Genomic DNA, 26,668 nt, shown 5'->3' with positions numbered 1-26,668 from the left:
CGACTTCAGAGAGTCTAACATAATATTCCCTGGCCGGGCTGCCAGAGCGTGTATAGTATAGGCGACTAATATTTTATCTGGCAAGCTTGCTTGTCTTTATTCTGACTAGAATTACAGCATATTTGGTGTATTGCGTGAACTGGGGTGTATAAGTTGTCAGTAAACGTTGAAAGGATATACCACTCCGAAGAAGGTTGATAAGCACTTCTGTACCATGTTGCCTACATTGTACAACAGTATTTTGGTGGCGAAAATATGCTTCATGACAGTGGCTGTTAACCGGCATTCCATGGAACATTACCGGGGTTCCTTGAGCAAGCCTCAGGATGTACATGGATCTCAAGACACACACTTAACTCACGCAAATGATTTTGATGATACTCCCGTCCTAGCCATCATTCGTTGCAGACATTTAGGCCTGATCAGTAGTAGAATTGTGACCGTTCTGCTGGGAAGTCGTGTGCAGGGCCGTACATAGGGAAGGTAGGGATTTAAAGTCGAGACCCAGTCTTTCTAAATTGTCAATTCTATATTGCATCTAATATTAACAAGTTCATTTGTAATGAAGCAATTGGTATCACGCTTGAGCGTCAACCGAACAATGCGACAACACTTTCAAAGTTGAAGGTTCGCGTTTCTGAAATGGTGTATGAAAGGAAGCAGGAGATTTGCAATGAATAGTCATTATAATGTAACGTAAAAAGCGGGTAGTTCGGGAGTCGAGTATTTCAAATTCAGCTGTTTTCAGTTTTGGTAAACGAACTTTTATGATTTTGAAAATGTGTCTTTTCCGGATTCCAAAATATGGTAACCTTATTATACTGTTTTCGTTTTGTCTGGCAATCCTATTTGAATGGTTTTGTTCTGTTACCATCACTATGTTGATTCACAGATCATTTTGCCCACCTGCAATATATAGTAATGTATTAGATGATTAGTTATATGTGTATTGTGGTGAACGTTTTTCAACTCAGCGAAAATTTGGGGTTCCGCGACGGCTTGTAGATTTGCGTAAGTATGTACCACGGATCAGTAAAGGACAAAAGCCAATGCTTCATGATAAACAGCAGCGAAGAACAATCCGCCACACTTATGTTGGCTATTGAATGACTCAGGAATCCTTGCTCAGAATTCTGATGCTGACTATTAAAACGAAACATTGCATGCAATACCACAATAGACGCTCTAGTTCAGGGGTGGGCAAACTACGGCCCGCCACACAGTTCTGTGCGGTCTTCGAGAGTCTAAAGAAACTTTTTAAAAATATTGATGAAATGCATACTTAAAATCGAATTTAGTATATTTCACCATGATATTTTTAAGGAAGTGGTTCTCAAACTGGTGGGCGCGCCCACCTTGAGGGGGTGAAAGCATCTTAAGAAGGGCGCGAAGCTGAGATCAACTGAAAAAAATTTTCGCGCATTGCGCGATTTACATCCAATTCACAGTTGTTGTTCTGTATTTAGTCTCAATTTCATATTGAAAAAACTCTCATCCACAGTCGTAGCCTTCCATAGGTTTGCTAGCATCCTGGTTGCGTTTTTCGATATGACGATAAAGGGGACACGTAATATTTCACCATCGTAAGGGGGCAAAGTTTGGTATCTTGCAGAGTTTGAAACCACTGTTCTAAGGTCAATAATTCCTAGATTATTTTTTATGTTTAATGTCTGGCGCGATAGCCCGATAATAAAGCTCACGCAGTTTGAAAGGTTCAAACTGCTAAAACTCACAGAAATCCTAAACGAGATTGACGTAATTCGGGTCACGAGTGTGATTTCAGATTGGCCACTCCAGTTTCAATTTTTTCAGTGATGTTCTTATAAAAACGATTCGCGCTTGTCTTAGGTAGATTCGTTCTCTATATGCGTAGAATTAGGGTATTTATATTTTATCCACACACTGTAGAAGCGTGTTTGAAGCTAACATGGTTATGATGCTGTCAGCATTATGTATCCAGGAAGTGAACCAAAAGTGGAATTAACAAATCTATGAACCGATCGCTGCTGACAGATTTAAATTTAAATCCTATTTTAAGAATCGGTACCACCGACTTTCATCCCTATAGTTTTGACAAATTGGTTGTTGAAGTCGACGAGCCTATGAAATCTCGCCACTGTTTCTGGCGCATGTACGATATCATCAACGAAATGCTTGGTTTGTTTGAATAAGCATCTACATGTCCTCACTATATGATCAAATACCAATATTGCGTTTTGGTTTATAATCTTAATTTTATATAGTGCAGCCCGCGAATGGATTCAGATGTTGAATGCGGCCCGCGAGCTCAAAAGTTTGCCCACCCCTGTTCTAGAATCTCGAAGCATCTATTTCAAAACTATATACTTCATACGAATATATTTTTCACTACCGCAGTACGTCCATCCTTAAAGCAGCGCATACTCTTAAGGAAGCGGACAATAGCCTATATAATTTAGTCGCGAAATTGCTTATCTAGTACAATGGACAGAAATCTATATTTTAATGAAAGTTGTCCACAGGGTAAGTTACCGCACACAATTTAACTATTATCGCATCTTGATCGTATATCAAAATCGAAATGGAGACTTTTATATTTCACTACACCTTGTTGAGAGAAGCAAGAGAATCAATAATGAAATTATATCTTATTGCTGTATATAGCACATAGCCTAGCGATTTCCTGTGGACTGAATTTACTGAATACAGTATGTATTCAGAACCAGAAGGTTATTACGAAACATGCGAGACGGTGATGGTGGCTGGAACTGCTGGGAGTGGCGTCCCAACGGGAAGACTACCAATGGGTAAGACAGTGGTTCCCAAATTTTTCGGCTGACGGCACACTAGAAAAATTATAAAACGCTTTCGGCAGACTTACAGGAGAAGAAAAGATGCTTTAAAAAGTTATTTTCACGTGCCAATGGACTTGATTGAAACTAAGTTGAATTGTTTCCAAATATATGTGCATTTCTGCGTCAATTTCAAAAGATCTCTGCTCCCGGTTACAACCGTAATCAATTTCAGTCGAAACGGAGAAGCCAGCTCGCAGGATGATTTTGAAAATTAAGGGCACCTAATTCTACATCACCATGTTTAATTGTTCATGCTGTACGGTCATGAGCCGAAATATCGGTGCCATAAAGTCCCGAACCAGCAAGTTTCGCAGAATAAAGGATTGTGAAGCAGAGTGTCAAAACTCCTGCATTTAATAAAAATAACGGACTGTTTTCGTAAATCAATGAGCTGTTCTTCTGAAAACGGATTGGGTCATTCAATGCTTTCAAATGGATTACAATACCTAAGGTTGTAAAGAGCAATTTCTGGGAATTATTGTTGCAGTGGCAGTTTGGGCTATGTGCTCATGATTTGAGGAAGGATTTACTGTTTATGATTCGATTCATTGACATATTCAACTACTCTTCTCCAAAACTCCAAAAATTCGCGACACACCCTAGAATCTGTGGCGGCACACTAGTGTGCGCCCACAGTTTGGGAATCACTGGGTATGAAGTCGAAGTCCGGTCGGTCTTTTCAGGTTATGACTTTACTATTAAAAATATTTGGCGCTAAAATCGCGCCCGACGACCATTCGACTAATTAACGATATATTAACTGCATGTGCTATATTCAGGATCAAATTAAGGTTGTTATAACAACTATCAGGAACGTGCTCATAGTAGTTTGAGCAAGTTATGCACATCCCGAATTCACCTCTGCGATTCGCAATACCGGCAATACGCGGAAGTTATTTTTAATGGATTTTGTTTTATTGCTTTGTGTGACTAGTAAATCAACTGAGAATGGTAGAGATCTTTGCTCACATTGAATTTAGTACTACAACTAGTTATTAACTTTACCATGAATGTATTCCAACGAGACAGAAAAACAAACATATAGCGAGCATGTGGGGTTGCGGGTAACAACACTAAACAGTACCATCTTTTATGATACGATGGATAAAGAAATCTAATAACGATATAAATTTGTAGCTCTCAAATACAAGTATATCAAGTCAATCATTTAGGCCACAAAACTTCCAAGCATCTTTACTAGACAAAGGGCTCCCATTCTCGAAAGTGGTACAGTGCCTCTTTCGATGATTTCAACGTGCTGTGCGCTACAAGGTACAATAGCTAGTTTTTTTTGTAAAATGACCCGAGCTGGCGTCACGGGAGTGTTATGACAGAGAGTTGGCGATCTAAAAGTAAGCGCAATTCATTTTACGCGAATTACAATAAACCACTGCATTCATAGAAACATGTTACAAGCACCGTCGTTATCCGTTTAGCACGGAGCAAGGTTTGACAGAATTTGTCGAATTTTAATCTGCAATAGAACTCAGAGATGTATAATCAGATGCTCATACGAAGAGATAAATAATCAGATGTTACTACTATTCGATTAACTGCGACGCCATTTTTCCTCAGCGCCCCCATACCAGAAATGAGCGGATTTGAAATTTCTATGTCCTAGTCCAATCCAAATCCGAATCTTCAAATCCTAATTCTAATTTTAATCCAAAACTTTTGTAAATTCAAGTTCTAATCCTAATCTGATTCAAACTTGGAATTCACTTCGAAAGCTATATCCTACATCTGATGCCTATATATTTCTGTAAAAATAAATAAAACTCTCAATGATTGTCAAATTCAATGATGTTATAACTTTGCAAACTTTGTAAAATCGGTGAAGTACGAAAAAAATGGTCGCCATACGCCCCCATCATCAATCTCCCCGAAAATCGGTAAATCCAATCCTAATCCTAATCCATTAAAAAAAATATCTCAAATCCTAATTCAATCCAAATCCGTCAAAATTTCATAAATCCCGTATTTCCAAATTCTAATCCTAATTCATGCTCATGTCTGCCCCATACCGCTACCAGAGTCCAGCGTCCCCAATATCGTTAAAATCCAAATCGCCCACCAGGGGCGTTGGAGCCACCGTTAACAACCAGTTGTTCAGTAGAACTCGAAAGCTTAAAGGGTGTGTCTTATCAAGAGTTATCGGGTATCAATATATTATCAAGAGTTTCGTAATTTTAACATCATGATGCATAATGAAGGGATATGCGCTAACGTAATTTTGTCATTTCCCTTTTCCAATCGGTCTATTGTAGATTGTGTCTTTTATTCGTTGCAGCAACGCCATTCAATTACGGAACTTTGACTGCTATATCACTGTGCACTGTCCCTTCTCATTGTTTTACACTTCCTCGTTAACATTTCTAAATGATAGGTATTAGGGATGGTGTGAACCTCTGCAAGGTTCAGGTTCGTGTGAACGCGAACCTTTATGAAAGGTTCTGTGTGAACGCGAACATGAACGTCATGACGTCACGTGACGTCACATTTCTAATTCCAACGCTACATTTCAGTGAAGTGATAGCCTAATATTAATGTACACGATACCAAGCGACGACTCGGGCCACACAATGCCACGATGCTGAAGTACATATTGACGTTTTAAACGTCGCCAAATGTATCAACGGGGACAATCAAATGTTATAATAATCCCATAAAATCTATATCTTCCGTCGCTTTGCCAACAATTTCGACGAGAAGTTGAGAGGGAATTTAAACTTACATCTTTAAGCTTACATCTTAACGGTCTGTAGGCCAGACCCGACAATGTATTCGGCGGCTGAGTATTATTGCTTAGCTGATATTGAGCAGAATGTGCAACGGGTTTTTATACTTGCTACCGATAGATTACCCCATTAGCAAGTTATCCAGCAGTAGAAAATCCCCCAATCGCATGCTAGATTTGTGTTTACATCAGACAACGATATCAATTTCATTGATTTGTTGAATAAGCATCAATCACTGACTACCTATACATGTAGTGTATTTCCTCTTTGATGTTGTGTGATTGCGGGCCAAGCTCACAGCAGAGAGTTACTAAATATTCACAAACGGAAAGCTGGATATTTCGAGTAAACTTTTGTAACAAAGCAAGTAAAATCTTTGAGATTGGTAGGGTGCATGGCCGTTTAGTGTTGATTTTTTTCTGCTGCCTGCGTCATGCATAGAGTGGTGCAAAGTTGAAATGCAAGGAATTCCAACCAAAGATGTTATAATGACCTGAAAAATGGTTAAATGCGAAAAAGGTTCACAGTGCAGAACCTACCAAGGTTCGTTTGTGAACGTGAACCTCTAAATTTTTGAGGTTCAGGCACAGAACGCGAACGTGAACCTCACGTTCACACCATCCCTATCTGCTAGATTTACACCAGACAAACGATATCAATTTCATTGAATAATTGGATAAACATCATTCATGTAGTGTATTTCGCTCCTTCTTTTGTGTGATTGCGGGTCCATCTCACAGCAGAGAGTCACTAAATATTCATAAACTGAAATCTGGATATTTCGAGCAAACTATTGTAACGAGGCAAGTAAAAGTATTTGAGATTGTCAAGGTGCATGCCCGTTGATGTTGATGATGTTGATTTTTTTTATGCTGCCAGCGACACGCATAGAGTAGTCTGAAGTTGAAATGCAATAAATATCGTACAATAGTACGTTTTAATGAAGTGAAAATTGTAATTCATGAAAAAGGTTCACAGTCCAGAACCTACCAAGGTTCGTTTGTGAACGCGAACCTCTAGATTTCCGAGGTTCACACACAGAACGCGAACGTGAACCTCACGTTCACACCATCCCTAATTGGTATGATTCATCCTCAGTCAGTTCCGTAAATCATTTGCTGCCAATAACTCGTAATTTGAGTGGGACTTGCGGTTCCATGCTGTACGTAACTTGATAACTGGTATATCAGATGATAGCCAAGTATAGCCTAGGTGACAACTGTTGCCGTTCATGCTCGATGTTCGAGTTATCCATTCAAAGGTTTGGCAGGATAACAGTAACGCTCAGGAGGGACTGTAGGTGACTATAATACCATTTTCACTTCGCATGTGGTTGTTGTATGTCTTTGCTTATTGGTGTGTGGGCCTATGTACGAGGTATCAGTGTTTCCAGAATAGTATGCTTTTCACGACTGCTTTTTCCTAGGACTGGGCACAACGATTTGAGCAGGGAAATCTGAATCGAGTAATATTTCGAATGATTCGAGTCGAGTCTCGTGAGAGTGAGAGTTGATTTTTCGTGTACTCAAAATATACGCTCCTTGCCACTAAGGCGTTAGTACTGAATCTTCTTGACTATGCAGCACCCTATGATAGGGAAAAATAGTTTGCGGCACCCTTACACTTCGAGTGACGAGTAGCGTAGTGCTATTGCAACACCAACCGACTACGGCTCCGAGTCCTACAGAGGAGTTCGACTCCAGAATCCTTTCCGAAGTGTGAAACTAAAGTGTGCCGCGCTATAAATTGGCACCTCATAATTCAGTGCTTCCCAACCTTTTTCAGTTCACGACCCCCCTTTCATCTAAATTTCATTGTGCGACTCATCGTGACACATGGCAAAACGAACGAGAGCGTCATTCAGCGCACAATGCGTCGCTGCTGTTGTTTCGTGGTATTCATGGTGTTTTTCGACTGTGATGGTCATTAACATCAGGCCGGTATTCCTTATTATGATTTCATAGCTGCCGACTTGTAGCACAGCCCACTTAGCTTTTTTTGATATACAACTTACGCGGATGAGATGGAGAGTAGGAGCTTATTAATAGATATACCTGCATTTAAAACAAAAATCAATTTAAAGCAAACATATTTAAAACAAGGTTTCCTTTTTTTTTGAATGATGACGTCATGGATATTCGATTGTGACGTGATAGTCGGTTGACATTGACGATTGAAAATGTAGTTTAAATATAACTCTCTTTGACGAAATAGGCTTCCAATCCCTGTCATACATACGTACCAAGATATCTTTAACCAGGACTGCAACGTCAAGCAGCATTTTTACGGTCGGCGGTCATCATGATCAGAACATTCATTCCGGACCAATAATCTGTATCTACGTACTAGAGATGTCAAAACGACTATTTCGTGGGTTCCAACCATCCCGTGTCGTATACGTCGGCTATATCGGGTGGTAAATCGTCCGTATAGGCTCCTGCAACATTTTTTTTTGAAAGTATGTCCACATCCACAATTACGACAAAATTATACGACTTGAAAGAAACCAAATTTTTTTAAGAAGGCGTTAGTTCAAAACATGTTTGAAACATAGTGTTTTGAACAACCCAACCTCCAACGCTTGTAGGGGGATTATGGAGTCGACCTCGAGCGGACTCGGACCCACAACCTATTGGTGTTCCAGCTGTGAATCACAACGCTGTCTTGCCACATACAATGCTTCGCATGAGTAACGAGTCAAACTGGATGCCGACAAAGTGCGTGATAATTCAGGAATACGGACGTATGGATCAGATATAATACACGGAACAGATGATTACAAACGAGAATGCGCGTATCTTTCACGTTGAACACAATGGCGTTCTGAGTAGCTTTCGTCGCGGCAGTTTGCTCCTCATACCACCAAATTGGGCTGGATTTCTGAATTTCCCGATCAAAGCACGCAAAGCCTTTGAAGTAAGGAATCAATTCCAATTCTCAGGCATACACAATAACACAATGTCCAATTTCGCGCTCCAAGACGAATGAATGTCACGGAAAACTACCACACGAATCATTGTGAGCACGAGAACGTGGCACTAATGGGAGCAAAACAACTTATTTTAGACGATGGGGAACGTCTATTTGCTCGTCTAATCGGGATAAGATAAAGTACTTGGCATATTGAATAGGAAACTGAAGGTTTAGAAATACTTCGCGACCCATGGATGGAAAGCACCGTCAAAAATCATCATGAGCATCATCGATCTGGTGCAAAATGACCATAGATATCGTAAATCCATGAACTTTAAAAAACGAATAAAGTGCTGGGTGCAAGATTTGGCAATATGATGACTAAGCAAAGAACAAGGGCAATTAACCTACGCCATGTTACTGTTCAAGCCGAAGTTCTGATGGTGCTGATGACAAGGAAAAAGGTCAACACCTTCGGCCAGATCCCAACATCGCGGCCCAATTGCCCGGGTGATGATCTTTTGTTTAGTTATCACGAGCTGGTCTCCTCCTCGCCATCTCATCCGTGTAAGCGGTGTCTTGAAGCACGACCCAATACTAGGTTTTTTAGTTTTTTAGTTTAGTTTTTTTAGACCCAGTATTGGGTCGTGCTTCAAGTCGGCAGCTACGGAATAAAAGTGAAGAGAATTGGTCTGGTGTAAATGACCATAGTAGTCGACAAATACCATGAGTACCTCACACAACAAAAACAACAACAACAATCACGATCTGACGCTCGACTGCCCGGTTTGGTACTAGGCAATAGCTCGTTGCGCAGCGTAGGTCGCTATCGAAGATTCACCTCTCCTATACGTCGTTTTGCTCACAGCATCCTTATGAAAAAGACCAGAGAAAGGATGAAAATTATAGGAATTGAATGAAAAATGGAGGAAGACTTAAATAAGAAAGATGAGGATAGAACACTGTTACATCGGGCATAGGGCTAGGGAAGTGGTTCTCAACCGGTGTGCCGCGGCACACCAGTATGCCATTTACGTCTCACAAGGGTGCCGCGAGAGATTTATTCGAAATTTTGAAAGTATGTGAAAATAACTAGTCAAATGATCAAATAGTCAAAAATGGGCTCGATGTGAAGTTTGTACATTTGATAAATCAAAATTGCTGTCATGCCCGCAATCAATATCTCCCACGAATTCGCTTTATCAGACATATAGCCTGCCTGCAATGGTTAAATAAAGTTTTGCACATTGTGTTGATGGAACGGAGTACGAATTGCCAAAAACGAGGACATTTAGTCGTCATCGGAGGACATCTTGAAAAACATGAAAGAAGAGGGCAAATACTCTTAAAGGAGGACGTATGGTAACCCTATTTAAACGGTATTTTCCGTCGTGGAGGCGTTGTAACCTTGATTGGTCGTATCACAGAAAACGGGACATGTAGTATACAGAGCTAATACGACATAAATGACAACCACATATCTCTGAAGGGCCGATCAACCTACAGCATTATCGCCATGTGTCAATGAAACAGGAAAGGAGGAAAATGCCAAAGTAACTTTAATATGATGTAGATTATGATGTATATTATTTGTCGTCGCATAAAAGGTAGATATATATCCAGAGGTGGTCAAAGTAGTCAAGAAATCTACTCAAGTAGAAGTAGATGTAGCGACGAAAAAATCTACTCAAGTACGAGTAGAAGTACTTCTTCGATAAGCAACCTAAAACTACTTGAAGTAGAAGTAGACTTGACTGACTTTAAAAGTACTCAAGTAAGTAAGTAGTTATGAAAACGATCCTAATTCGTTCACATGGATTGTAAAAAGGTGCAAATTGAGCTATGCGATAGGTGACGAGCATACCATATTGATGCATACCAGCAGGTATCCAATTTTCGATAGCATAAGTATTCGTCCACATCATGGGATGAAAATGATAGTATTGATATGGAAATGCGATGCTAATCCTCTGTTTTCTCGAACAGCACGTTTTAGAAAATAGCATGGTATGGCGCCATTCCCCATATTATATGGCCGGTAGTTTAGTCGAAGAGCAATACGGAGAAGTTGTATAGGATACGGTGTAAACACTTTGCGAGATTAGTAAACGTTAATAAAAAATATGGTGGACCGTAAAAATGCCACATTGTGTTGTGTTATTGGCATTGCCACACTTGCTTTTATACTTCAACATGTCTGTTATCCAGACAAAAGAACTGATAATAACTATAACTCAAAGTATATGATACTGGGAATTGAAAGTGAAATATAAATACTACTTCCAATAGCAGAACATGTATTTCATGTCTTAGTCCAGAAAGTTTCAAAGGTGGTATGCTAAAACAGCTCTAAAACTGAAAAAAATTCAGAGTCCACTTTTCCAGATTTGGACACGCCATGGACATGGACATGCTAGATTACGATATGACAAGTAAATGCTAGATTGCGAAGCATCAGTTTCAAGCGTTATGATGAGCCATATATACTGTGATGAATTATTTGATATGGACGAAGGGCGACAATGTGGTGCGAACGGAACCATGCCAACCCTCTACCTAAATTCTATTTACCGATACTTTCGTGAAATCATACTGGTCGCTGCGTATCCAGCACTGAGCGCGAAGCGCGACGATAATTCTGGGGTTTACTGAACTTTTATGAAAATTAAATGTTGATACTCCGTGAAAATAGCCCCGAAATTCCTCAGGCTATCTTCCTGATTGGAAGATTGAACTACTTCTACTTGACAAACTGAAAATAGCGAAAAGTAAGTAAGTAGATCACTAAATATTTCGAAGTAGAAGTAGAAGTAGCGAAAATCATATCTACTTGAGTAAGTAGCAGAAGTAGAGGAAAACTACTTGGGTACTTCGAAAAAGTAGAAGTACTTCGTTACTGACCACCTATCTATATATCTGAACTTTCACATTTACCATCACTTTTACGGCGTCATATTGAGTGTTACACGACTCAAAATTTAATACTTGATTCAGCGTCGAATCACTCAGTCACTGGATTTTGCAAAGCTACAACCACTCATCGTTTCCGTAATTTCTGATGAAAAGGTCGCTATTACGCTGACGTACAGGAGTCTTGAATTTATAGTTATGCCAAGCACTATATATATCCATTATGGTATTTTTCAGTGTCATCATTCCCTATTGTGTGTCATAATGCCTAGTTGCGCGGGTCAAAAATCTTGAATTGGTCTGTACAGAAATAGTTGGCTGCATGTGCAAAATTTAGGTTCTTTGACAATAAACCACGCACTTGCTGAATTGACACATGACATAATACCAGGATACGAACGCGTCATATTTTGAGTGTTATAGAGAGGTCAATCCGGTCAACATATCTATCAGCCTAGTCGTGACTGTGTTCTATAAACTAAAGACAAAATTATAATACATATATTATTTAAGTAGTTGGTAAATCGAAAAAAATAAGAATACGTTATTTGACATTCCTGCTATGAACGTGAGCTGCGATTTAAGACAATTATGCCACATCTTCCTTCTCGCATGGATATGGCTAGCCTTGAAACTAACGATGGTGTGAACGTGAGGTGCACCTTTGCGTTCTGTGCATGAACCTCGGAAATTTAGAGGTTCACGTCCACAAACGAACCTTGGTAGGTTCTGAACAATGAACCTTTTTCATATATTACAATTTTTCTGGTTATTATAACATCCTTGGTTGAAATTCTTTGCATTTCAACTTCGGGCCACTTTACGCATGGCGATGGCACCATAAAAATATCAACACTAATCGTATACACCTTGCCAATCTCAAAATGTGTACTTGCTTTGTCAAAAAAGTTTGCTCGAAATATTCATCTTTCCGTTTGTGAATATTTAGTGACTCTCTGCAGTGAGCTTGACCCGCAATCACACAACACCAAGCGCGAAATACGTTACATGTAGGTAGACAGTAAATGACGCAATCAATCAATCAATGAAATTGATATACATCGTTGTCTAATGTAAAAGATCGAACAGGCGTACGGGATCCATCTTGATTTGATATGTTTATTGTATGATAAAAAACAAATGCGTGCGATTGGGGTGTTGGCTACGGTATAACTTGCTCACGGGACAATAGAGTATGGAAAGTATACTAAGTATAGAAACCCGTTTTACACTCTGCTCAATGTCAATGTAGCAATAGTCAGACGCCGAAAACATTGTCCGGTCTGGCCTAGACCGTTAATGCGTAAGCATATATTCCCTTGCAACTCAGCATGTACTTCAGCATTGAGAAATAATGGGCCTGTAACGTCGCTACCGTGTACAATGTAGGCTAAATTACTATATCACTCCACTGAAATATGGTGTTGGAATTAGCAATAAGACGTCACGTGACGTCATAGGTTCACGTATGCGTTCACACAGAACCTTTCAAAAAGGTTCACGTTCAGACGAACCTGAACCTTTCAGAAGTTCACGCCATCCCTACTGGACACGTGACAATAATAAAGGTCGTAGGACAAGGCTAGACATAAGGGTTGCTTGCAAAAAACATATGTTTTCAAATTTCCCATACGACAAAACGATGCATAGCAAATAGTGCTAATTCCAATCCGTAGAAGAAATGCTTTTGGTGTTGATAAAAAGGATTGATTAAAAAAATAAAAATTTTCAAATTTCACTGAGGAACTCATGAAATTGTTAAGTTGCCTATAAACGCTACAAAACAAAACTAAGCAAGTTTGGATCAATTCCAATCCGTAGAAGCAGAGTTATTACGGTAGAAAATTTTGGATTTGAAAATGATAGTATATATAATATAATAACGTTGCTTCTAAGAACTGAGCAAAATTTGTCGTACAGTGTTCATTTAGACTACTTACCAATTTCAACCAAGTGGAATTTGAAAACAAAAACATTTACAACAACTATAGACAACCACGAAACGATATTGTGACAGTGTTGGGATGACTCGAGTCATGACTTGACTCGAGTCAGACTCGAGTCACCTTTTTGGTATGACTTGACTTGACTCGAGTCACTTTGCTAAAATGACTTGACTTGACTTGACTTGGCGTATCAGAAATGTGGATTGACTCGTGACTCGGAGCACAATTCACGAGTCAATTTCAAGTCATCCAGTAATCGATGTCGATCAAAATCTTTGTGTCTTGCATATGTGCGGATTGTTCGCGAAACGCCTTTAAACCGTTAGAGCGACCAATCATTTGATGGTCGTGCGTTTTACTGAGCCCCCATTGTTCTCTCGCAAATAAATTGAACGCAAACGAAGTGATCGAAGCTTACAGCTTACGTTAGTAGTATATATGATCGGTCGCGAACTAGCGTGGGGCTCTTATGGGCGGGGTGGTGACCTGCCTGAAAACCCGGGGTGATGACCCCACCCTTTTAGACCCCCCTTGCGGTGGTGACCTGCCATTGTTTCTTATGGGCGCGGTGATGATACCACCCTTTCAGGTATAGGCTGCGGCGATGATATACCTTGAAAACTCGTGTTGGTGACCCGTGATTCGTACTTTCAGGCATCTCTCGTGTGGTGTTGAATATGTACGAGTCACCAACAATAACCACACAAACGGAAACGTGGCTTGCAAGAGGATTAAGCAGTGCGTGCGACCTATATTTCGAATGACCTGCACGCTGAATTATTTCCCGTCCAGCCGTGTGCTACTATCGATTATTACACTAGACCAGTCAGTGCGAAATAGTTTGATCGTAAATTATGATATATGATGTCGTAGTTTAGTCGTGTCAAATGACCGATCGTGTTCTCTTTCCTCGCTATTGATTGCTACCTGAATAATACTTTCGGCTTATTCACACCGCTGTTTCGCGCCTACAGAATAGTCTGCTGTTCACAGTCGCAACTTCATCGCGATAGCACAATTTTCACACCTCGATCAGTAGAACAACACCGCGCTAACCCAGTTGTCGAAACACATAGGTCATACATTTTACGTGAAAATGAAATATTGTATTGTGGTATACAAATATGCAAACTATTCTTTCAATTCGACAAGTCTAGTTAACTGATCGATTTTCAATCTGCCGACACAGTTTTTAACACGAGTGAGTTGATATTTCTTCCCGGGTACGAGCGAGGCTTTGTTCCATTGATCCAACACCACCTCTCCGGTATCGTCTTTTAATGTAAAACTGTATAATTTCAACTCCTTTCCGGCACCAGAATTGACCATCTTCTCCTCTCGAGAAACACAAGTAGCGGCGATCGATACGTATTCATCTTTATTTCCGTATACCGATTCACAGGTCAATAATGGGTATTCTTCAGTCGTATGTCTCGATTTTCCATGTAGAGTTACTGACGAAGCCCGTCCCAGTAATACAGCAGGTTTTCCAGTAAACTTGTCAATTTGGACCCAACCGGATTTGACCATGAGTTTTTTTCGTTTGGAGAATGCTTTCTCAATGACCCCGAACAATTCACGATTGAAACACGTGAAAGATATCTCTTCGTTATTACCGTCGATGAATATACCTTTGAGATATTGACTAACGCCACCTCTTTTGGGTGATGAGACGAATTTGACGCCGACGTGAAAATTTGAAACTGCTCCGACTTGCATACTGCTGACGCTGTTCGATGCCATATCGTTTGGTAAAGTGAGAGTCATCAACAAATCCGTCGATATTTATAGAATTAGGTGCGTGGTATTGAGTGAGTTAACAGTCTTTGTATAATCCTGATGACCCGCGTGAATAGACTTGGATTGAAATAAACTTTACAGGAGTTCTGTAAGAAATGATACCGTTCACAAGCGACAAACGACACGAATGAATTTTCTTCTTACCCAGTCACTTATCAATGTACTGTAGTGAGTATTCAAGATGTCTGTTGCTAAATCTCTGTACACCGCTAGGGTACGTATGTCACTTTTCATCGCCGCAATGCTTATGACACTAAAAACCCCATTCCAGTCGATGCCGTATGATCGAATCGAGTTAACCAATGCGGTAAAATCGCACTTTCGAACACGGCTCACGTTTTCTCCATGTACATAGAAATCTAGTACTCCGTGGATGAATTTTTCCGTTTCGCTCAATGTGGGGGTTGTCAAGTTATGATAGTCCAGAAGGTAATTCTCAATAATCGCGCTAGTTGCCATAACGAGTATATGTAATTATCAACTGAAAAAGTAAACCATGAGAATAACACCACAATGTGTTAAATGGTGAAATACACCGCTCAGATTTCGAAAAAACAGATGTTGGCGGGTGCGTTTGACATGTGTGACACAATAAAATCGCCCATTTCGCTAAACAGGAAATTCACTAAAGCGCAGTGCGCTGCGCGATTTTGAAAAAACAGATGTCCGCGGCCGCGTTTTGACCTGTGTGACACACTAAATACGTCCGGTTCTGAAAGTCGGAAACGCGATCGGTTCTGAGGATTACGCAGTGTGCGTGCGGTCTATATTTCGAATGACCTGCGCACCGAATTATTTTCCATCCAACCGCGTGCTACTATCGAATTAAATCTATAAATAGCCAACACCCACGAGTCGATTGTTATACTTCACTATCGCAGACATAAACGTTGGTTGGAGCAGTTAGATTAATTATTGTACAAGGGCCAAGACTCAGATAGATCATCTTGAAAACAAACGCATGAATCAAAGCAAAGAATTGAATCGGTGAGTTATTACTGTTCAGAATGATAGGAGCATGATGTAATTCTTTATGTTGTTGAACAGACAGAGCAAACTCAAGTTGAATACACGAGTCTACTGGTAAGTTATCTGCTATAGCACTATATTTGCGGATATAGTTTGATGTTTTACTTGTTTATTAAGCATAAAGAGTCAAGGAAGACACCACCAAAGAAACCACATTGTAAGTAAGACTAGTTTAATGTTCCCCAAGTGTTGAATGTAACCACGCGATATCAATTTTACAGATGAGTCGATGTCTGTGGAATCACGAAGAACACGCACCGCCAGAGATCGACGACCAACACCAACAAATTACATCTCAGAACTGGCAAGCGGTGAAATCGTATGCAGTGAACAGTAACCGTGTGTATAATATTCGAGTCATCGATCGTAAGCGATCGGATGTTTTCCAAGATACCCAATCGATCTGTCTGATCAACCCGCAGTTATATGAATATCCCGCCGATGGTGTGTTGATTGGTTGTGCTGGTATTAAGCTGCCCACATGGCTTACAAAATCGAAATGTATCTTGACGATGTTACGTCGAAAAAATTGGAAACTGTACAATGACAATCTCTGTGCTTTTCGCTGCATCGCCCACTCACTAGGGAAAGATACAAAAGCAATGGCTCAACAGTTCACTTCGGTGTATGGTGTAAATGTAGAATCTGGTGTAACTCTTGACATGCTGGATGATATCGAGGTCTTGTTTAATGTGGCCATATTTGTATACACCAAGACTGATGGTAAAGCTGTCGCGCTCCGTCGTAGTACGTTTGAAGCGAAACCTGTGTATTTACATTTAGAACATGCACACTTCTGTCTCATTTCTGATATGAGGCGATATATAGAGACCTATAAATGCGATGTTTGCAAACGATTATTTGATGAACAATATGATTTGACCAGACACAAATGTGTAACGGGTCCCGTTGAAGTGTTCCCGGGTGGGGTGTATACACCTCCTCTGAACATCTTTGAAAAACTTGATCTAGAAGGGGTGTTCGTTCCTCACCGACTTCGTTATTTCAAATACCGTATCGCGTTCAGTATAGAGAGTGTGTATGATACCTCAAAAACTTTGCGAGAGCGCCAGAACATTCCCATCTCTGTTAGCATATCGTCTAATGTGGAAGGTTACTTGGAGTCGCATGTAATTGTCTCGAGTGGTGATACAAACGATTTATGCGCGCAAATGATTGATCATTTTCACGATATTCAAAGTGAATCATTCAGACTGTCACTCACAGAATATCGACCCTACCTGGACATGCTCAAATCGAAAATTACCGAAATGAAAGTGCTCGATCCTTCAAAACACCCAATACCCCTTGAACGTTTACAAGTGGAGTTTATGAGTTATTTGCGTCAAATCCCTGTTTTGTCGTTCAATGGTGATCGATATGACTTGAACTGGCTCAAAGCGTACTTGTTTGGTTTTCTCGTTGACGACAATCTTAGTGTACTGGAACGCGGTAACAAATTTCTCACAATGACGACCAACAGACTTCAATTCTTGGACATTGTGAATTACTTGGCACCCGGGTTCTCGTATGATTCATATTTGGAAGCCATCAAATGTAGCACCGCTAAAGCTCACTTCCCGTACCAGTTTCTGACTAGTTTGAAAAAGTTGGATAACTCGAGTCTACCAAACCACGACGAGTTTTACAACCCACTAAAAGGTTGTAATATATCCACAGCTGAATATGAAAACTGTTTGAAGGTTTGGAACGACAACAAAATGACCTCTCTGCGTGATTATCTCAAATGGTGCAACGCGAACGATACTCACTACTTCATAGAGGTTTTAGAAAAACAATTCCAATCTTTCAAAAGTCAATTCAATGTTGATATATTCAAGGATGCGGTCTGCCTGCTCGGGGTTGTATCGAGACATCTTTTTAACAGCATCCCGCGGGATTTCGCAATGTTCAACGACAAACATAAAGATCTGTTTTCGCTATTCGGGGATAATTTAGTGGGTGGACCATCGATCATTTTCCATCGACACCCAAAACCGGGTGTAACTCGAATCAAAGAACATGTCTATAAGGAAAATGCACAGATTGCACAACATATAACAAGTTTGACCAGCGACTCGCTCTATCTGTATGCTTTAAGTCGACCAAGTCCAACTGGATTTGCGATACGTTGGCAACCAATCGACCCTGAGTGTACAAAATTCAAACCTGTCAAGACCGCGCCGAAATGCTCAGAGACTGTAACCCAGTGGATGAATTGGTATTCCCATATTCATAAGGTTCATGTTCACCACGCTTTTAACGGACCTGAAATTCATGTGGGTGTGCGCAATTATCGACCTGATGGGATTTATCGTAATTCAGCCGGACAAGGGATAATCTTATCGTTCCTTAGATGTGATTTTCACGCCCACGATTGCAGATTCGGATGTGATGACCCAGTACGTCGAGAGCGAGCTAAACGCATTCATGATTATTACGAAAGTCTAAATTATCGAGTTGTATGTAAATGGGAATGTGAGTGGAATATCGAGAAGAAGAGAAATCCTCATATTGTGCGATATCTCGATGGTATTCAACCACAACTGACTCGTGCCAAGTCTGTCACCCCACAGAAATTGATGGAGATGGTGATGAATGGCACTTTCTTTGGTTGCTTGCTGGTTGATATTTGTACTCGACCACATTCGAAAAAGCGATTCGTTGAACTCCGCCCGATATTCAAAAATACCACAGTGGCTCGCGATACCGTGAAAAGTACCATGAATCAGCTTGCTGCAGATCGGAAATCGCCCAGTAAACCCACTGACATGTTGGTTGCGTCGTACTGCGGTAAGAAAATCTTGCTAACCTCCGACTTGATCAAATGGTATATAGATCACGGGTTGGTGGTATCAAAAATTCATGAGGCTGTCGAATTCACAAAAAAGACATGTTTTGACAACTTTGCGAAAAATGTCTCAGACTGTCGACGTGCTGGGGATCGCGATCCTAACATGGCGATTATTGGGCTAACGCAAAAACTCGCTGCGAATTCTTGTTATGATCGCGAGTTAATGAATCCGCGTAAACTCGAACAAACCACGTTCTGTGATAAAAGCGAATTGGACGCAAATGTGGAGGATCGCTTTTTCGTCAAGTGTGAACAATTAAACACAGATCTATTTGAAATAACGAAGCACCCTCAAAAGATCGAGCAAGATAACTGTATTCAAGTATCGTTCTGGTTGTATAATAATGTCAAGTTACGGATGTTGTCGTTTTTTTATGACTGTTTGTGTAAATATTTCCGTGACGAGTGCTTCATGCTACTTTCGGTGGATATCAACTCGTTTTTCATCGCGCATTCAGCACCGCTCGATGATATTCTCATCTCCGAGAAAAGGAGCGAATTTTACTGTGATTACGAGAATTGGTTTCCACGTTATTTTTGCGATGAGCATCGAAACGAATTCTTGACTGATCCGATTTCTTTCGACCGCTCGAGACAATGCTGTAAAGATACGTATGCTCATTATCTTCATCAACCTGGTTTGATGGAAGTGAGATACGACGCCGATGCATCTTTCCGTGGTCTCAACCATTTTCACATTGACCCAAGAAAAAATTAAGCATGACATTGAATGCTATTGTGGTGTACTTGTATATATTTTGTGTGATTTGTATTTATTTGTATATACTGTGTGTTTGATGTGATTTATTTGTATTGTGTGTTCATGTATCATTTGTTTTCCAGATGGATAACGCTATCTAAAGTCTGTCATGTCGTTAGATTTTAATGGTTTACATGTAGAGATGATTACCTTGGAGCGGGAATTACCACAGTTCATGGATCTTGGTTCTACCAACAACTCCCAACGTCGATGATACCGATTGATGAAAAGCAGACCACCAAAACTTATGCTCCGCGGTGAGGTCCATAGTTTGGTATAGTAACACTGTTAGATTTTAAAGCGCTATGAATCCTCTCTTATTATGAATCCTCTTATGTGATTTATTATTTTGCAGATTGGGATCAGCTGCTTGATGACCTGAATAAAGCGTTTGTAACACTACAACTTCCACTGACGAAATTACGAGGGATAGATGAAGATTTCATAACCCGGGGAAAATTGTTAAATCGAACTCTACTGGGTTTATATATTCCACTAGAACAAGATGACTACAACAGTGGCTATTCCCAACCTTGTTGATATATAAACACATGCACTTTATCGAGTTTTCAATAAACAACAAATGATGGAATTGATCCACCCATTCGCGTGTATTGTGAGTGGTCCTTCAAGAAGTGGGAAGACTACTTTTGTTGCAAAGCTGATTAGACATGCGACATCAATGATTAAACCTAGTGTGTCCAGGGTCGTATATTGTTACAATAATTATCAGGAGGTTTTCAAGACGATGCATAATGTAGAATTCCACGCCGGTCTAGATATTTTAGAAGAGTTGAAGGTTTGCTCTGAAGACACCTTGATTATAGTGGATGATTTCATGACTGAGACAGCGAAAATTGCAGACTACTTTACAAGATTTTCCCATCATCCGGCAAAGTCAATTTGCTATATCACGCAGAACCTGTATCACAAGGGTAAAGGGGCACGTGACTTGAGTCTTTCAAGCTCGTATATGGTGATTTTCAAGAATCCGCGCGACCAACAACAGATCAGTTTTCTTGGTCGACAAATGTACCCAAACTCTAGATTTTTAACAGAGGCTTATCGTGACGCTGCTAGACAACCTCATAGTTATTTATTCCTCGATCTCACGCAAGAAGCACCTGAAAATCGACGCGTTATGACCAATATATTTCCTGGTGAAACCATGGTGGTTTATAGCCCGATGGTATAAATAGCCAAGCGCGGGGACGACTTTAAACTCAAAATGACCAAGGTACCAGCTCGGACACGGCGGCATATACCCACACTAGAGTTCCTACATAAAAGTAAACCAGAGATACGCAAGCAAATTATATCGGGGGCCAGCAAAGAATTGATCGAGTGTATATGCGATTGTACAAAGAACATTTTAAACGGCAACATCCCTCTTTCAAAGTATAAAAGAAAGCGACTATCAGCTCATAAATGTAGTTTACGTCGACTTGTCAGGAAAGACATCCCTATTCGACATAAAAAACGTATGGTTAATCAGAATGGGGGTATGTTTATGACTCTATTATCAAGCATCCTACCCGTCGTCACTGGTTTACTCGGTAATCTTTCCAAAAAATGACTTCTTTTAAAAAAATCTTCATAACTCCGAACCCGATCAATGAGGTTGAAGTTCAGAAATTGGATTTGGATATCGACAAATGTATGAGCGACATATTACAGATGAACATACCCCAAGAACGAAAATTAGCCTTATATAACGACGCACTAAATCGTTATCAAACAAAACACGACACATTGAATCAACCGATGAAAATCGATATATCAGAACAAAGGAATCTATTTTCGACTAGTGAGTTAGACGTGCTGCGACGCCTGATCAAGGGTGAACCATCAAGGATTCCTATACCATCACCGAGTAGCCAACGAAGCAAAGTAAAGACTCAGCATGCCCCGACGAAAAGCGGTCGTACACCCAAGACCCCGAGACGATACGGATGGGAGCCATACTAAGTATTTCACGCCAGGGCTACCCGGTAGTTACCGCGGTGCATACGTATTCTCTAGAGGGCGGAATAGAGCCAAAGTCAAGGAGTTTCTTTCGAGCAAGGACGCGTACACAAAACATTTTCCATATCGAAAGAAATTTAAGAGACCTAGAGTGATTACGTCCGGTCTCGGTGTTCAGTATCAAACCGATCTCATGCATATGCAAAATCTTTCAAAAGAAAACGATAATTTTAAATATGTGTTGGTGACGATCGATTGTTTCAGTCGATTTTTATATCTGTATCCACTCAAGAACAAAACCTCGCAAGGAATTATTCGTGGATTCAAGGAAATATTTAAGAATCGTATACCTCATGTTATTCAAAGTGATCAAGGTTCTGAGTTTACTAATCGCGCGTTTCAGACTTTCTTAAAAGAGAACAATGTGCGACATTTTCATACAAATAGTGAACTGAAAGCATCGATATGCGAGCGTGTTATTCGTACTCTGAAGCAAGTGTTATACCGTTATTTCACGCATAATAAGACTTTGAATTATGTCAGTGTCCTGTCTGAGATATGCCGGGGGTATAACACTACTTTTCACGTTGCTATAGGGTGTCCTCCAGCGGATGTTAATTATTCGAATCAAGAACAAATTTTCCATAGGTTATACGGTGACATGACCCCTAAAAAACCCAAACTAACTATTGGCACACCAGTCAGGATTTCGAAATCACGTGGTAATTTTGTAAAAAGTGCCTTGGCGAGTTGGACCGAAGAAATCTTTTTCGTATCTCAATGTCGTAAAGGTGACCCTCCTACTTATCAATTGAAAGACTACCATGGTGAAGTTATAGACGGCCGCTTTCAGCGTGAAGAGTTACAACCAATAACGAAAAATAATAATATTTACAATATCGAAAAAATCCTGTCTACTCGCAGGAAAGGAAAGAAAACACAGTATCTTGTTAAATGGTTGGGTTACCCGTCTAAATTTAATTCCTGGGTCTCGGATTTGTATAAATAGACACCGAAAATGTTGTTCAACCTAATTATGGATTCTGATTCCGGTTCATCTCGCGTGGGTCAAGTCTCGAACAGTCTGAAAAACCAGATTGTGTTTATTGTACAGATTTGTATGTTAGTGTGTGTGATCGTGTTTTCATTATATCAAATTTCTGTCGGGGTGGATCGTGAGATATATTTAACGCTACTGTCTTCTTCACTTGGGTATTTATTACCGAATCCATCACCTCATCGTATATGTTGAAAGAAACAATAAAATGTTGTTGACTCTACCTTCGAATGCGAGTTTGGATAAATTTCCGAATACTAGCACAGATTTTCAAACGGAACTTTACAAAGAATTAGAAATGAATCGCCATGAGCTAGGATTATGTGAGCTGACCTTCCCCCATGATTTCCAGCCGCGAATTGAAGTGACAGCGAAAAGTATCGGTTTTGGATTTGTCGATGCGAATGGATACACCGAACGGTATTATATTCCCGAAGGCTCGTATTACAGCATCGGTGAAATGTTAGAATCGTACGAGAAATATTACATGGGGGACATTTTCATTTTACAAGGATTCGGTGACTTTAGAATCACATTCAGAAGATTAGTCACGAGTAAAAAAAGACACAAGCGAGCTGCATCCATAAATACTGATACCGCAGACTCTAGCGCCAAACACATACCCCGTACCACGCATGATTCACCCGAGCCTTACGGACTGATACCGCTTGGTTCTGTGTTGGACACAATAACATTTAGACGCGTTGTATCTCGTCGCCGCGGAGTGGTAGAATTTATATTTACACCTGCGATAAAGTTGGAACGGATTGATAAGGTTTATGTGTATTGCGATCTGATACAACCAAGACCGCACGGTAACAAACTGCAACAACTTTTACGGGTGGTTACTGTAACCGCTAAACCGAATGAAAACCAAATCAACATATTCCCAAAACCATACTTCTTTGCTTTAGCGAGAAACAATTTTAGAACAATACGAATTTATCTACGTGATGCGGCTGGCAACCCCATTAAATTTCGAAAAGCACCAGTGACAGTAACCCTACGCTTCCGTCGTAGAGCTGTTGATTCAATATGAGTTACATCACGTTGTCTGGCACCCAAGGTGAATTCTCGGTGGTGTTACCGAATGAAATTATTTGTAATGAGCTTGCGTTGATGGATATGAGTTTTGTCAGTGAATCTCTTGATCGAATTATAATCAATCGTGATCAAGCACTCTGGGAGCTACATAACGAAAAAGATCGAGTAGTAGAAGCGTACCTAACACCACTTGGGAATTATGCAAACAACCTCGAGTTGATGCGAAGAATATTATCAGACAGTTTCAAACACTGCTTCACCGAAAGAATCAACGATGAACTTTTCCGAATTCGTTACCCGAAACATATCACACTTCATCCCACGGATATATTCACAAATTATTTCACTGTAGTTGATCAAGTGTCGACACCACTATGTAATGTCACGTCGATCAAATCTAAACCAACTCAACCCCACCTCAGATATCTATTTGTGTATATCAATGTACTACGACATCATCCGGTGGGTGATTACATGAGTCAATTGCTTCGTGTGATCCAAGTAAATAACGAGACGTGTATGAGACAAGAAGTTGTATATGAAAAACCGTTCTATTTCCCAGTGTCGATTAACCACATCCGCGATATAAAAATCACCATCAGGGACCAATACGGTCAGTTAGTACATGATATAGAGACCACATTGACACTTCACGCGCGATGAAAATAGTGACGTTAACCACCTCTATGCTTGGTGCTGATTTTGAACACAGACTACTCACCATCAACAACATCCCGACGAGATATTGCGAATTAGCCCTCATGGAGATCGATTTCACTTTAACCGAACCGGCGATTGGGCAATATTTGTTTGTGTATTGTGATATTATTCACCCTCACTTACTTGGAGATACGTTAGCGCGTTTATTACGAGTTATACCGCTGACACCTGGTGATGTCACGCATAATTGGGTAGCGACAAATCCGTATTATTTCCCTGTTTCAAAAGATGTTGTAGATTCTGTACGTCTTTACCTCAGGGATGAGTTTGGGGAACCTATAAATATAATAAGTCGTTCATTGCAAGCTACATTTAACATTAGGAAGCGATTATGAAAGTTGTTTTCACGTGTGATCATCACTCTGTCCATCGTCATTATAACCAGACAGGCGATGGTTATGGATATTTTAGTGGTGGAGTTCAAGCTGGTTCCGGTATCGGGAGTTTGTTTAAATCACTCGGTCGTTTAGTGACACCTATTGCGAAATACGCTGGCGGTCAATTGTTACGGACTGGAGGTGAAATAGCGAGAGATCTATTACGGGGTAACTCGATCAAGTCTAGTGTTGTCAAGAGAAGTAAACAAGCTGGCGGTCGAGTGATTGATAAAATTTTAACCCCAAAAGCTATAAAAAGGAAAAAAACAAAATCAAAGAACACTTCATCCAAACGTCGTCGTAAACAACAGGATATATTCGACTAAGAACTATGTTGATGCACGCGGGTTCCAGAGAATGTCATAACTCGGGATTAAGCATATTTAGTATACCCCACACACAAACCAGTATTGAGGAATCGCAATATGTCGTCGTCAAACCCCATAGTTTAGGTAATGTCATGGAAGTACAATTACCAAGGACGGATCGATATATGGATCTACAAAACACGTTCTTGAGATTACGTTTGAAGCTCACTAAACGCGATGGAACTGATTTAGCAAACGATACACAAGTGGGCCTGGTCAATAACATGTTGGATTCTCTTTTCAAACAAATCGATGTAACTATTTCAAATGAGGTTATCACAAATTCGGATAATTGTCATGCGTACAAAGCTTATATCTCTCGGTTGTTGAATGATACACATGGTGCCTCGGAGAGTTTTGTGCAAGGACAAGGTTTTTATAAAGATGTCGCTGGATCTATGGATGTTCTTGGTGCAGCGAATACTGGATATGTTAAACGAAAAGACCTTACAAAAAACAGCACTCCGTTAGAGTTGATCGGAAAAATTCGAATGGGTCTTTTTGAACAGTCTAGATGTATGTTGGATAATGTCGACATGAAATTAAAATTTACACGTAACGAAGATAATTTCTGTCTGCTTGGTGATGCGGAAGATGTACAAATTGTTTTACTCGAAATGGAGGTGTATGTCAAACAGATGAAGATCGCTGAAAGTGTAAGCTTAGCACACAAGTCTGTATTACAGAAGAATACTGCCAAGTACCCCTGGATACGCTTACAAATGTCGACTCATACATTCGCCGCGGGCTTGTCGAAAATTGATAGAGAGTTAGTTAGCGGCACCATGCCAAAGAAGATCGTAATTGGTTTAGTCGAGACCACGACATTTAACGGTGTTCGATCCAAAAACCCATTCAACTTTAAACACTTTGATGTTCAAAATCTTTCTTTAAGTGTGGATGGGCGTCAAATTAACGGACGCGAATTTCATTTCGATTTTGATAAACACGGCGGACTGGAAGGTTATATGACACTATTCTCCCAGACAGGTCGCTGGGAATCCGAGGCACCTTTAAATATTTCACGCAAAGATTATGTCAACGGATACACTCTTTTTGTGTTTGATTTGACACCCGATAATAGTTTGGGATGTTATCAACTTCATAAGACAGGAACTGTGCATCTGGTTTTGACTACGTCGAAGCCTTTACCAACCTCCGTAACCTTGTTATGTTTGAAGGAGTTTCAACATCTTCTACAACTGAATCAAAAAAGACAAGTCGTCGAAATATGAATACGTCTGAGATCAATGATATTCTCTATAACCACCCTGACACACAAAGTCTATATCTAGGAACTTATCCAGTAGATCAGTTACCGAAGAAACCAACTAGCGGAAAATTCGCTATCAC

General features: G+C 40.2%; 1 protein-coding gene and 1 long non-coding RNA gene across 2 annotated transcripts in view; one reads left to right on the top strand and one right to left on the bottom strand.

The window, feature by feature from the left end:
* Positions 1–26,668, bottom strand: part of LOC145442888 (ribosome maturation protein SBDS-like) — a 397,416-nt gene that overhangs the window by 347,133 nt on the left and 23,615 nt on the right. The gene's annotated exons all lie outside the window — the stretch shown is intronic.
* LOC145443018 (uncharacterized) lies at positions 18,929–20,384 on the top strand. Its single transcript, XR_013916272.1, has 2 exons — positions 18,929–20,041; positions 20,140–20,384. It is a non-coding gene; the product is annotated as an uncharacterized LOC145443018 (long non-coding RNA).

This window comes from Botryllus schlosseri, chromosome 7 (genome assembly GCF_051294905.1).
Source record: "Botryllus schlosseri isolate E-star chromosome 7, Bs_hap1, whole genome shotgun sequence".
Lineage (NCBI taxonomy): Eukaryota > Metazoa > Chordata > Ascidiacea > Stolidobranchia > Styelidae > Botryllus > Botryllus schlosseri.
This window is presented reverse-complemented; position numbering and strand designations above follow the sequence as displayed.